The sequence below is a fragment of the Heloderma suspectum genome, chromosome 11 (assembly GCF_057233095.1).
Source record: "Heloderma suspectum isolate Gila_16-S chromosome 11, 16-S_ref, whole genome shotgun sequence".
NCBI lineage: Eukaryota > Metazoa > Chordata > Lepidosauria > Squamata > Helodermatidae > Heloderma > Heloderma suspectum.
In genome coordinates, this window is record NC_139468.1 from 21,650,150 (window position 1) to 21,663,029 (window position 12,880).

General features: G+C 46.6%; 1 long non-coding RNA gene across 6 annotated transcripts in view; it reads right to left on the reverse strand.

The window, feature by feature from the left end:
• Positions 1–12,880, reverse strand: part of LOC146337119 (uncharacterized) — an 88,241-nt gene that overhangs the window by 72,412 nt on the left and 2,949 nt on the right. The window contains exons 2-3 of one of the 6 annotated variants that reach the window (XR_014785359.1): positions 10,983–11,103; positions 1,679–5,383 (exon numbers count right to left, since the gene is read on the reverse strand). The exons of 4 other annotated variants lie outside the window; for them this stretch is intronic. This is a non-coding gene — a long non-coding RNA (uncharacterized LOC146337119). Of the gene's footprint in view, positions 1–1,678; positions 5,384–10,982; positions 11,104–12,880 lie in introns of those variants that run through there. One more of the 6 variants, XR_014785355.1, reaches the window with a different exon arrangement.

Consider the following 12,880-nt stretch of genomic DNA (forward strand, 5'->3'; position numbering starts at 1 on the left):
GTGTTCCTTCTGCATTTCAGAAGGAACTGAAATGCAGAAAGTAAGTACAGTGATAATTACCTTATTAACAATGGTGATTCACAAAACAGTTCTTGGGTGATAACACAGACATCCTTGTATTGCATTGTTGAGCTGATTCAGGGCTCTTGCCCTGCTAGGCAATGTAAAATATTTTAATACAATAAAATCAACACATGTACAGTGCCTTGCATTCACCCCCCCCCCGACTTTTCCACATTTTGTTGTGTTACAACCTGGAATTAAAATGGATTTAATTGGCATTTTTACTATTTGATTTATGTAACAAACTTAACACTTTGAAGGTGCAAAATATTTTTATTGTGGCACAAAAGTTAAACAAAAACAAACTAGCATTTGTTGATTGCAAAAGTATTCACCCCCCCCCCCCGAGTCAATCCTTGGTAAAAGCACCTTTGGCAGCAATTACAGTTGTGAGTCTTTGGGGGTAAGCCTCTACCAGCTTTGTGCATCTGGACCCTACAATTTTTGCCCATTTTTCTTGGCAAAATTGCTCAAGCTCTGGATGGGACCACTGGTGAACAGCAATTTTTAAGTCTTTCCACAGATTCTCAATTGGATTGAGGTCTGGGCTTTGATTGGGCCATTCTAAGCCATTCAGGTTGTTGTTTTTAAACTATTCCAGTGTAACTTTGGCTGTGTGCTTAGAGTCATTGTCCTGCTGGAAGGTGAACCTCCGTCCGAGTCCCAGGTCCCTTGCAGACTGAAACAGGTTTTCCTCTAGAATTACCCTGTATTTGGCTCCATCGATCTTGTCCTCAATCCTGACCAGTTTCCCAGTCCCTGCTGATGAAAAGCATCCTCACAACATGATGCTACCACCACCACGTTTCATTATGGGGACGGTGTTCTCAGGGCTATGAGCACTGTTGGCTTTGCGCCACACATAGCGCTTTGCGGTAAAGCCAGAAAGTTCAGTTCTGGTCTCATCAGACCAGAGAACCTTTTCCCACATGTTTGCCGTGTGTCCCACATGCCTTTTGGCAAAATCCAAACAGGATTTGATATGGGGTTTTTTCAGTAATGGCTTTCTTCTCAACACTCTTCATAAAGCCCAGCTTTGTGAAGCATCCAGGTGATAGTTGTCCCATGGATGATTTCTCCCATCTCAGCTGTGGATCTCTCCAGCTCCTTCAGAGTTACTATTGGCCTCTTCGTTGCTTCTCTGACTAATGTCCTCCTTACCTGGTCACTGAGCTTTGGTGAACAGCCTTCTCTAGACAGAGTTGCAGTTGTGCCATATTCTTTCCATTTTGTAATAATTGATTTAATGGTATTCTGGGGGAAGTTCATAGTTTGGAATTTTTTTTATAACCCAACCCTGATTGGTGCTTCTCCAGAACTTTATCCCAAACTTGTTTTGATAGCTCCTTAGTCTTCCTGATGCTGTTTGTTTAGATATGCTCTCCAACAAACTTCCAGAAACAGGTGTATTTTATCTGAGATCATGTGGCACTTGAATTGCACACAGGTGGACTCCATTCAACTTATTATGCGACTTCTGAAGGCAGTTGGTTGCACTACAGCTTACTTAGGGGTGTCACAGCAAGGGGGGTGAATACTTATAGAATCATAGAATAGTAGGGTTGGAAGGGGCCTACAAGGCCATCGAGTCCAACCCCCTGCTCAATGAAGGAATCCAACTCAGAGCATCCCCGACAGATGGCTGTCCAGCCTCGTCTTGAATGCCTCCAGTGTGGGAGAGCCCACAACCTCCCTGGGTAATTGGCTCCATTGTCGTATTGCTCTAACAGTCAGGAAGTTTTTGCTGATGTTCAGCCGGAATCTGCCTTCCTATAACTTCAGCCCATTATTCCGTGTCCTGCATTCTGGCATGATCGAGAAGAGATCCTGGCCTTTCTGTCTGTGACAACCCCTCAAGTACTTGAAGAGCGTTATCATATCTCCCCTCAGTCTTCTCAAGGCTAAACATGCCCAGTTCCCTCAGTCTCTCCTCATAGGGCTTTGTTTCCAGTCCCCTGATCATCTTTGTTGCCCTCCTCTGAACCCTCTCCAGCTTGTCTGCATCTTTCTTAAAGTGTGGTGCCCAGAACTGGACACGGTACTCCAGATGAGGCCTAACCAGTGCTGAGTAGAGGGGAACTAGTACTTCCCGAGATTTGGAAGCTATGCTTTTATTAATGCAGCTCAAAATAGCTTTGGCCTTTTTTTGCAGCCACATCACATTGTTGGCTCATATTCAGCTTGTGATCGACAACAATTCCAAGATCCTTCTCACTTGTACTTATGCAATCCAGACTTTTCAGGTTTTTATTTGTAAATCATTTTGTACAATATGTAGATCTTCCCCTCACTTCAGCATTATGGACTATTTTGTGTAGACCAGTGACAAGAAATCATAATTTAATCCATTTTAATTCCAAGTTGTAACACAACAAAATGTTGAAAAGTCAAAGTAGGTGAATACTTATGCAAGGCACTGTAGTGTGATAAAAAGCTTTTGTCATATTCAGGCCACAGGAGATGGGAGTTGAACCTCTTGATGAATACTTGTTCAGTCATTTCAAACTGAAATCTGTCTTTGATGTGCCTTTGTTCAAGAATGGGCATCTTGAGGTCAGTGACAGAGTGTCCTGGTAGGTTGATGTTTTCCCATATTGGTTCAAATACAAGGCCTTCAGTTACATTTCTCAGCTCTGATTTCTTGGAATTGTTGCAAAAGGCCAAAACCCTCACATGCAATCATTATTATAACCATACTATCACAAATTCAAATCAATGTGTTTGTTGAGTAAAAGTTGTATGTGTTTCGTTTTGCTTCCAGTAAGCATTTTAGCATCATTCTCAAATTTATTCAGTATTGTGGGAAAGTTACATTTTAGTTCTACCAGGTGAAAAGCAAATGTCTATTATGTTTCTTAGATTGACCGTAGTATATGTAGAAAATGTTACAAACAATTATTGGAATTCCTTTTGCTTCTCTTCACAATCCATAGACTAACAGGCTGTCTCCAACAGTCTCTGGAGTCTGGATCCAATTGATCAGGAATGTTAAACTGTACTTGGCATAACAGAGTACTTTATTTTTCATATTAATTTGAAGGCTGCAATCATATGCACATTTACTTGGAAATGAGTCCTGATGACATAAAAGCATAAATACAATCAGGCTGTATGGCTCAAATGTATTTATTTATTTCATAAATCTATATACTGCTTAGCAAAGGAATTGATCAAGTGCTGTTAGAAAAGTTCTTGCTTCTGGTCAAATGAGAGGCCAGGCAGGTGACAGTGGAGCCAATAAAGTTTTATTGATCTTTTTGCAAAACGGGTACAGAGCAGTCTGGACCCAGAGCATGGCGCGCCCAACCTTTTTATACCCACCCCTAACAGCTCAGTACTTTTCCATCAGTTCTGTCTCTGCACATGCTCTCGGCTTAGGCTGACTCACTGGTCACGTGGCATGCCTACGTGACCGAGTCACTAGCTACTTATGGCATCCTTTTTATCTAACACTCCCCCCTTTAAGTCTTTACTCATGTCTCACAGCTTGGTTTTGGCAGTGCTTATCTGGTTGTTTCGGCTGTGTCGTATAATAGGAGCATTTGTTTTGAGAAAGCAGTTTCAATCAATCTTTGGGACAGACCTCTGGCACACGGGATGATGCAACAGCCAAACAGCACTAAGATTCCTACTACCATTACTGAGATAAGAACAGAAGCCACTAAATGCTTCCATTTGCCAAACCACCTCTCCAGCCAAATGGTGAGGGGGTTGTTAATCCCGGAATTTTCGGCCAATTCCTCAGATTAGGGTGGTGGGGCCTTGTGGTGCATTTGCCACTGTGCCATCAGGGACGGTATTATTAGGGATGAAGGTACAGCACCTTCCTCCCAACATTACACATGCCCCTCCTTTCTCTGCAAGCATCATTATCAAGGACGCGCCCATTTTCCCAGGCCATTTGACTAGTGGCATCTAGCTGCTCGGCTAGTCCTTTTACAGCATCTCGGGTATAGTTTATGAATCGCTGTTGATTGTAGTAAATGTAGTTAATCCAATCAACGTTTTTATTTATGGTTGCCCACCAAAACAGAGTGGATTCAAATCCTGCAGCTATTTGATTTCTTCCCTTGAATTCATCTGGGATCCCTCTCGGGACTCCTATCGAATCTATATATATTTGGTTATCAAAAGGGGTCGCCTCATGCCTTTGCTGTCGATGAGTGGGCAGTTGAGATGGATGAAAGGCTATGGAGAAAGGAACCGCTAGCTGTACTATCCCACAGAGCCCAGACCAATTGGACGGGAGGGTCTCAAAAAGTTCTAAACCCCCACAATACCACCAGAGGTCAGTACGGGGGACTGATAGGGAATCATTATGAAATTTTGACATGTTAACACAATTTATACCACTTGTCATGTTTCCCAGTTGGAACCTGTCCTGACGGAAGAGTCGGAAAATACAACCTGTGTGGTTCCAGCCTATCGTAAGGGACACCGGGGGTATTAACCGATCCTTAGCCCTCGAGGGAGGATACAATTTATTAAGATCTTGGCAATGCGTATCCCCCCAAGCGTTGGGATGTTGAAACAGATGCAATGTACAATTAAGGCGCTCAGGGCTGTCCCACCCCAATGGGAAGGGCAACACCTTAGCTATGGAACAGCCAGCTGCGCACACAAAACAATCAGATTTATTTAAGGATTTTGCAGTATACTTGACCCATTCTAGCCACATATTATCTACTTCAGTGCTTACTTTATGCCCATATCGAGGTCTCTGGGGATGCTTTTCTACCTCGGGAATCTCTACTAGAGGGGGTGAACGGGGTGTGGTATCTTGGGGTTTTATTTTAAAGCTGTCAAGCTTAAACCCTTGAGGTATTACCATCCATGTTAATATTTCTTTGACTAGCATTATCAACACCACCCACAACACCTGCTTCATATTACAAGTTTTTCTTTGGTCTCTGTTTTTAGACTGTAACAATTCGAACCCAAGCTTTTCCCAGATGTTGAGACATATATTACAGGCAATTGTGGCTCCCGGTTGATCTCTTCGCCTGTGTTCCTGACAGCTTCCGGGTGGGTGTCAGGAAGCAGAGGGCTGTTGTCTCTGCCCGTGTCCCCCTGTTCTTTCCGGGCAACAGGAGGAGGCAGGGGCCTCCGGAAAGGTTTTATTCGACTACAATGAGTCCACTTACTTGATCCTATGACTTTTACACATGAGTGACTAGTAGGTCCCACTAAATAAGGCCCTTCCCACCCCTCCTTTAGAGCTTCTTTATTCCACTTTTTCAGCAGCACCTCGTCCCCCGGTTGGAATTGGTGGATTGGTGCATCGAACAGTAGCCTCTGGAACAGCAGAGTAGGCCCGGAGCTGCGAGAGAACAGACTGCAGAGTAGTTAATTGCCCCCTCAACGTCTGATCCCCCAGTTCCCATTTAACCTCTTCCCTTCTCCCGCAGTGCACCGGGGGGGGGGGGGACCCAAACATTAATTCAAAAGGAGAAAGTTTTATGCCCTTTCTGGGCATTCTCCGAACTTTTGTCAGGGCAACGGGCAGGGCTTCAACCCACGTGAGCTTAACTCCTCTCTGGAGTTTAGTTAGAGTCTCTTTGAGGCTACGGTTGGCCCTTTCAACTTGGCCACTCACTTGGGGTCTCCAGGGGCAACGGAGATGCCAATCTATCCCCAGGGCTTGGGCCAGCCCTTGGGTAACAGTGGAAGTGAAGTGCAAACCCTGGTCTGACTCGATAGTTTCAGGCAAAGAAAACCGTGGTATTACCTCCTGCAATAATTTGGAGACTACAGTTTTTGCCTGGCAATTTTTACATGGGAATGCCTCTATCCATCCTGTCATTTGACACACAACAACAAGCAGGTATCTGTAACCCCTGCAAGGTGGCATTTCAGCAAAATCAATCTGGACCCTTTGGAAGGGATAATATGCCCAAGGCCTCCCCCCTTTGGGCGGAGGAGGTGGTCTTGCAGGGTTAGTTTTCTGGCAGGTTTCACAAGTTGATGCTAGCTGATGGGCGCGGACTATCAAGCCTGGGGAAACAGTCTCTTACAGTACTCAATCATGGCTGAGGCTCCTGGATGTCCGAGGGAGTGATGCACCTGTTCCAAGATGGCTGTCAAGGGCTCCTTGGAGGGCTCTCAGTCTAATCCAGTAGCCAAGTCCAGACACAGACAAAGGAATTCTTTTCAAAGCTTTATTCTTCTTTTACAACTTAACAGCTCTACAGGTAGCAACTAGATCTGAGCAGCAGTATCCCTATGCCCTAAGTTACAACACTTGGTCCCCGTTTGAAGGGCAATTACTGGCAGACCCCTGAATATAAGGACTAGGGAGAATCCCTCCCCTTTTCCCTTGGATCCTCAGGGCGCAACCGTTCTTTGAGAGCGAACCATTTGGCGCCGCTCTCTGCGTCTGCGCCGCGCATCCCCCCCAGTCTGCTATCTGTGCTGAGTCACTCCCTGGACTGCTTTCTAAACTAGGAATGTGGGTGGGAGGATTCTCCGTCAGCTGTTGGTCCTGGGAAAAAAGGAGCGCGCTCCTCTCCCGAAGGAGCGACTGCTCTTCCTCAGCATCAGAACTACTCTGGGATTCTATGGGCTCAGTGTCCACCCTGACAATGGCCTTCTGCAGGGTCTGTGGTAAGAGTAACCTTTCATCTGTCATCTGGATCCACCCATCGGCCCGAGGATGTACTCCGTGTTCTCGCGCCATCTGCAGCTCAGAAGAGGAATATGTGGGTGGGTCCTCCTGCCCCAGTAGGACTAGGAACACCCCTTGAACTCCCTCTTGGGCTGCTCTCTTCGCCGCCTCATCTGCTTTTTGATTACCTCTCCTCCATTTGTCCTCCTTCTCTTTTCCGTGGGCTCGGACGTGGATGACGGCTACTTGTAGGGGCAGTTGGAGTGCATCAAGGAGATCTACTATTAGGCCCCCGTTGGCCACCAGGGACCCGTTAGCCGTGAGGAAGCCTCTTTCCTTCCATAACTGCCCATGGGCATGTACGATGGCAAAGGCATTTTTGCTATCAGTGTAGATATTAACTCGCTTTCCTTTTCCAGCTTGAAGTGCTCTCGTTAGGGTCACCAATTCGGTGGATTGGGTGGAGAAATGTGGCGGTAGCCGTTCTTCATGTATGCTCTTGTCTTGAGTGACAACTGCCACCCCTGTGTACCGCTTTCCATCTAGCATGTAACTGGACCCGTCAGCAAACAAATCCTTGGCCCCTTCAATTGGCTCATCCTCTAGGTCAGGTCGGCCTTTTGTATCCAAGTCCAGTATCTCGAGGCAATCATGATCGGGTGATCCGGGCTTATTCGGGCCCTGGAGTATTGGTAGTAGTGCAGCGATGTTCAAGCTGGAACAAGCTTTAAAAGTGAGGTTCTCATTCAGGAGTAAGCTTATCTCATATCTGGAGTGTCTGGCAGGGTTGAGGAATTTGCTTCCTCCTCCGGATCCCAGGATCTGCGGCACACCATGGGGGACCCAAATTTCAGTGAGTCCTCCCATCGTCATCTTCTCTGCCTCTGTATTGATTAGGGCTGTAGCTGCCACAGCTCTAAGGCAACTTGGCCAGCCCCTTGCTACAATGTCTAAGACCTTGGAGTAATATCCCAGGCCTTTCTTCTGGCAGAGAACCCCTGAAGCTATCCCCTTGTTTTCATGTACATAGAGCCTAAAGGGTCAGTTGGGGTTCGGTATAGCCAGGGCGGGTGGATTTACAAGGGCAGCTTTGAGACTCAGGAAAGCCTTATTCATCTCTTTGGTCCATCTCCACTCCTTTAGTTTGTCTTTTTGCAGAGCCTCATATAATGGTCACACTATTTCTCCATATTCTGCGATCCATAATCGACAGAACCCAGTCAGTCCCAGGTAGGCCTGTAGTTCACGAGGAGAGGAGGGAACAGGACAAGTGCAGATAACCTCGACCCTGTCTTGGCTCAAGCTTTGTTCCTTCTAATGTTCCTTTCATTAGTCGATATCCAAGAAACTTCACAGCTTGCTGGACTAGCTGTACTTTGTCTTTGGACACCTTGTAGCCCCCTTTGGCCAGATGATTTAGAAGGGAGATCGACCCTTCTAGACATTCGTCCTTGGTGTGGGACGAAATCAGGAGGTCATCACAATACTGCAACAGATTTATCTCAGGGTGTTGGTGGACCCATGGCCCTAAATCCTTCTGAAGCTGTTGGCCAAAGACGACAGGGTGATAGGTTAAGTCCCTGGGGAATCACTGTCCATGTTAATTGAACCTTGACCTTGTCTTTTGGGTCCTCCCACTGGAAGGCAAATAACGGCCTTGAGTCTGGATGTAGTGGGATACTGAAGAAAGCATCCTTCAGGTCTATGACAGTAAACCACTCATGGCTTTCTGGGATTTTTGTCAAGAAGGTGTGTGGGTTTGGCACCACAGGGTAGGGGGCTTCTATTTGCTGGTTAAGGAGGCGGAGCTCTTGCACCAGTCGATATCCTTTTCCTTGCCCTTTGGGTACCACGAGGATGGGGTATTGTAGGGGGACATTATCTCGATTAGGCGTCCCTCTTCTTGCAGTCTTGATATTACTGGCTGTAGTCCCATTTTTCCCTGTCGCGAGAGGGGATACTGCTTCACATGAACTGGCCTGGCTCCTGGTTTAAGAGGTACTCTGTAGGGTGCGGCTGTCTTGGCGCAGGCCACCCCTCCTTTTCCAGCCCAAACCAGGGGATTAACTCGGTTCTCTATCTGTCTCCATTCTTCCCTCTCCTCTGCATGGGGTTCCGGCATGGCGTTTAAGAGTGCCATCTGATAATTACTACTTTGCTGTTTGGGGAGCTGCACCTCCATTTTCCCATCTGGGGTAAATGCAATTTCGAGTTGGAGTTTAGCCAATAGGTCCCTCCCTAATAATGCCACCGGACAAGAGGGGGTAAAGATAAACACATGCTCTAAATGAGTGTTTCCAACCTTAGTGAGGAGTGGTCAGGACAAAGGCACCCGGGCGGCTCTCCCTTCAACGCCCATTATGGTGGTAGTCCCTCCTGTTCCTCCTGGTGGCTGAGTAAGAGGAAGGACGGACAGGGTGGCCCCCGTGTCTATGAGAGCATCGTAAGGACAGCCCCCAACCTTAATTTTGACGATGGGATCCCTTCTAGCCTCTGTTATGGCCAGGAGGGGGCCGGGCCCCGGTCCGTCCTAGTCTTCCCTAACATGGAGGACTCCTTGAGCTCCTCCCTCAGCATCATCCCTTTTTGTTTTAGCGCTTCACATTCACATCTCCATTGCCCAGTTTTCTTGCAGAAAGCACACTGGTCCTTCCCGAGGGGAGGCCCCTTTCTCCTTCCTTTCCCTCTCTTCCCCTCCTCCTCCTTCTCTTCTTCCCCTTTAAACACAGCTGCAATAAGCTTTGCCTGCCGCTTTTCACGCACTTTCTCTTCTTCTTCTTCACGTCTCTCATATACATTTTGGGCCACTTCCACTAGCACCCCCAGGTCCGCTGCCAGCCCTCCTTCCGACTTTTTGCGATTTCTTTCTAATGTTCTGGCAATTATTACCCATGAAGCGAGTCGTGAGAATTCTCAAATTATTGGGATCACTCAGGTCGATGTCTGTATATTTCCCAAAAGCTTCCCTCAATCTCTGAAGGAAGGCTGCGGGCAATTCGTTCTTATCTTGTTTTAATGTTAAAACCTTTTGTAAATTGGGGGCCTTTCGCGCAGCTTGTCTCATGCCCGCTAAAATGAGCCGAAAGTACTCGGCGTGTCGTTGCCTTTGTGCAGCGGTGGTTACTCCCCAATCGGGTCGTCCTAACGGCAACACCGCTGCTATCTCATCTTCGGTCGCTTGGGAGAGCTCCTCCTTAAGCTTTGCATGCGCCCCAGCAAGAATAGTAGGATTCTGGCTGAGAAAACAAGTGTCGTCCCAGGTGGGGTTGTGAGTGAGTCTCACGTTTTCCATTAAAGATAAGAGCGGTCCAGGATCCTCATCAAAAGGGGGGTTGAATTGTTTCCAATTGTACAAGTCAGATGTTGTAAAAGGGACATATATGAACATAGTCCCTTGGGGATGCTGAGCAGTGGGATCCAGGACCTCTCTTATGGGGAGCGTCAGTTTGGTTGGTGGCTGTGGATCCTTTCACAAATTATAGGTGGAGCCTCCCTTCTCCCCTCTACTCTCTGGGCTATCTGCCTTTTGTAAGACGGGTCCCACTTCTCCCCCCATCGTCTTTAGGGCTCTCTCAAATGCCTCCACACACTGTTGAAGGCGATGACCGTCTTCCGTCACAAGATCACGATCTCCTACCTCTTTACTGAGCAAGTTTTCCGTCAAGGGGGAAGGGGGAGCAACCAGATGGGGCCGCGTGGCGCCTGACATGGCCATTCCATAGGGCAGGGGAAGTAATGGATCTTCTGGCGCTGTGGGTAAGGCGGCCGGCAGCTTTTGTTTTTTAATGAACCTAGTAGTTATTACAGGGAGGACCAGAGACATGCATTTTACCACCCAAGCAGCTGGTTTTCCTTCTAGGGGCACATTCGTTGCCCACGAGTCAATGTAGGGAAACTGGTCCCAACTTCCCCTTTGGGTAACTATCACACGCACAGCAGATACAATTTTTGGGTCAAAAGACCCCTTGGGCGGCCACCGCGGTTCCAATACTGGCCACTCCCGGGTACAAAGGAGGACGAGACTGTCCTTCATAATTTTTGTTCCATAATCTTGCTTAAACTTATTCCAATTGCGCAAACAACATCCCAAGGGTGTTTGAGACTTTTCTTCAAGCCTAGAGTGGGATCCGCCCATGACAGCAGTGGTTTCAGCCAACAATTCGTACGCTTCACCCTCCTCTGACCCAGCCAGTCGCTGGGGTAGGGAAATGCAGATCGGGGCTCCTCACTCACTTCGCCCTGAGGCATCTCACACAAATCTCGACACACATACACCACTGTCCCGCGAATTCCCCGAATGTAAGTTGCCACTTACCCTGAAGTCTCAGTACTCCAGCCGCAGCTGCGTCCAGCTGCCTCATGGATCCACTGTCGGTACCTTAAAAGGGTGTTCTCGGTCTCCCTTACAATGGCGTTGGTCCCCGAGTGTCTCCCCACTGCCAGGGAGGGGAAGGCAGTATAAGTTAACCGCCTGTGGCCACTTCCCCACCGCAGCCTGTCGGCTTGACGCACGAGAATGCGCCCCAGAAGGCACAATCCGAGTCACGGCACCAAATTGTTAGAAAAGTTGTTGCTTCTGGTCAAATGAGAGGCCAGGCAGGCGACAGTGGAGCCAACAAAGTTTTATTGATCGTTTTGCAAAACAGGTACAGAGCAGTCTGGACCCACAGCATGGCGTGCCCAACCTTTTTTATACCCACCCCTAACGGCTCAGTACTTTTCCATCAGTTCTCTGTCTCTGCGCATGCTCTCGGCTTAGGCTGACTCATTGGTCACGTGGCATGCCTACATGACCGAGTCACTAGCTACTTATGACAGCCTTTTTATGTAACAGTGGTGTACAATACAAAGACACAATCAGAAACACAATAAAATACAATACATAAATAGCAAAATGTCCATTTTGACATATAAAAGGTTAAACAGCAGCATACTTGATCAACAAAAATTAATCCGGACAGTTTGAAAAGAAATGTTTCTAGCATGCACCTAAAACTCACAATCGTTGGTGAATGCCTTAATTCCAGGGGCAGAGTATTCCACCAAACACCCACTTATAAGTGGCTGCCAGATGAATCCAGAGAGGATGTGGAACCAGGCCTCCCCTAATGACCAAAGGGAGCTGGTAGGAGTGTAAGGGATGAATCCTATGCACACTTTCCTGCAAATAAGCCCCACAGAATACAGTGGGTTTGCTGACAAAAGTACAGAAGAGGGCGACAAAATGATAAAGGGATTGGAGCACTTTCCCTAGTTTAGAAAAAAATACAGAAGTGTTTAAAACTATATATGATATAAAGTAATTTTTTTCTCCCTCTCCTATAACAGAAGAAGTTGAGGTTAATTGACTGGCACTGGATTCAAGAAGCACAAAAGAACATACAATATATAATTAACTTATTCAATTCATTGCCTTTCATAAAATGCAAACACAGTCATGAATTAGTTTGCATAAACCCAGTATTTGTTTTGTGTATCACTGGTTTAGATAGTGTTAAAAAGGATTAGATAAATTCATGAAGGTCTATCAGTGGTTACTAACCAGTATAGCTAAAGGGAACCCCCAGGTTTAGAGGCAGTATACCTCTGACTAACAAATGCTGGAAACAAACTGCAAGCAAGGGCTGTTCCCTTCATGCCTTTCTTGTGGGATTTCCAGAAGCATCTGGTTGGCCACTGTGGGAAATCTAGCCTAGATGGGTCTGATGTAGCTGGGTTCTTATGTTCTTATAGATTATGCTGTACCTTTCACTGAATTCAATGGGATTTACAACCAAATAAGTAAACATTGAACAGAAACCTTAACTGGTATTTTCCTTTGGATTTTACTATTTTAAATTTCTTGCACAATTTGTTATTCACTATTATCTGCAAATTTATACCATTAGAAATTTTTTAAAAAATATATATATAAGGAACCTCTTTGAACCAGTGCATAACCTCCAAAAATGAGAGTGCTCAAGCTGAGTGCTGATCTGTAGCAGTGTTGGAGTAGGCCCAGGGAGGCCCAGGGTCCAGTCCTTGCTCAGCCATGAAGCTCTCTGGATGAGGCTGGACCAATTGCTATCTCTGTTTAAGCCTACCTCACAGGGTGGTTGCTGTGAGAGGATAAAATGGTGAGGGGCAGGAGAATCATATACACCACCCTGCGCTCCTTGGGAAAAGGGGAAACCAAAATGTTAATAATAAAATACAATCTTAAACTCTGCCCCC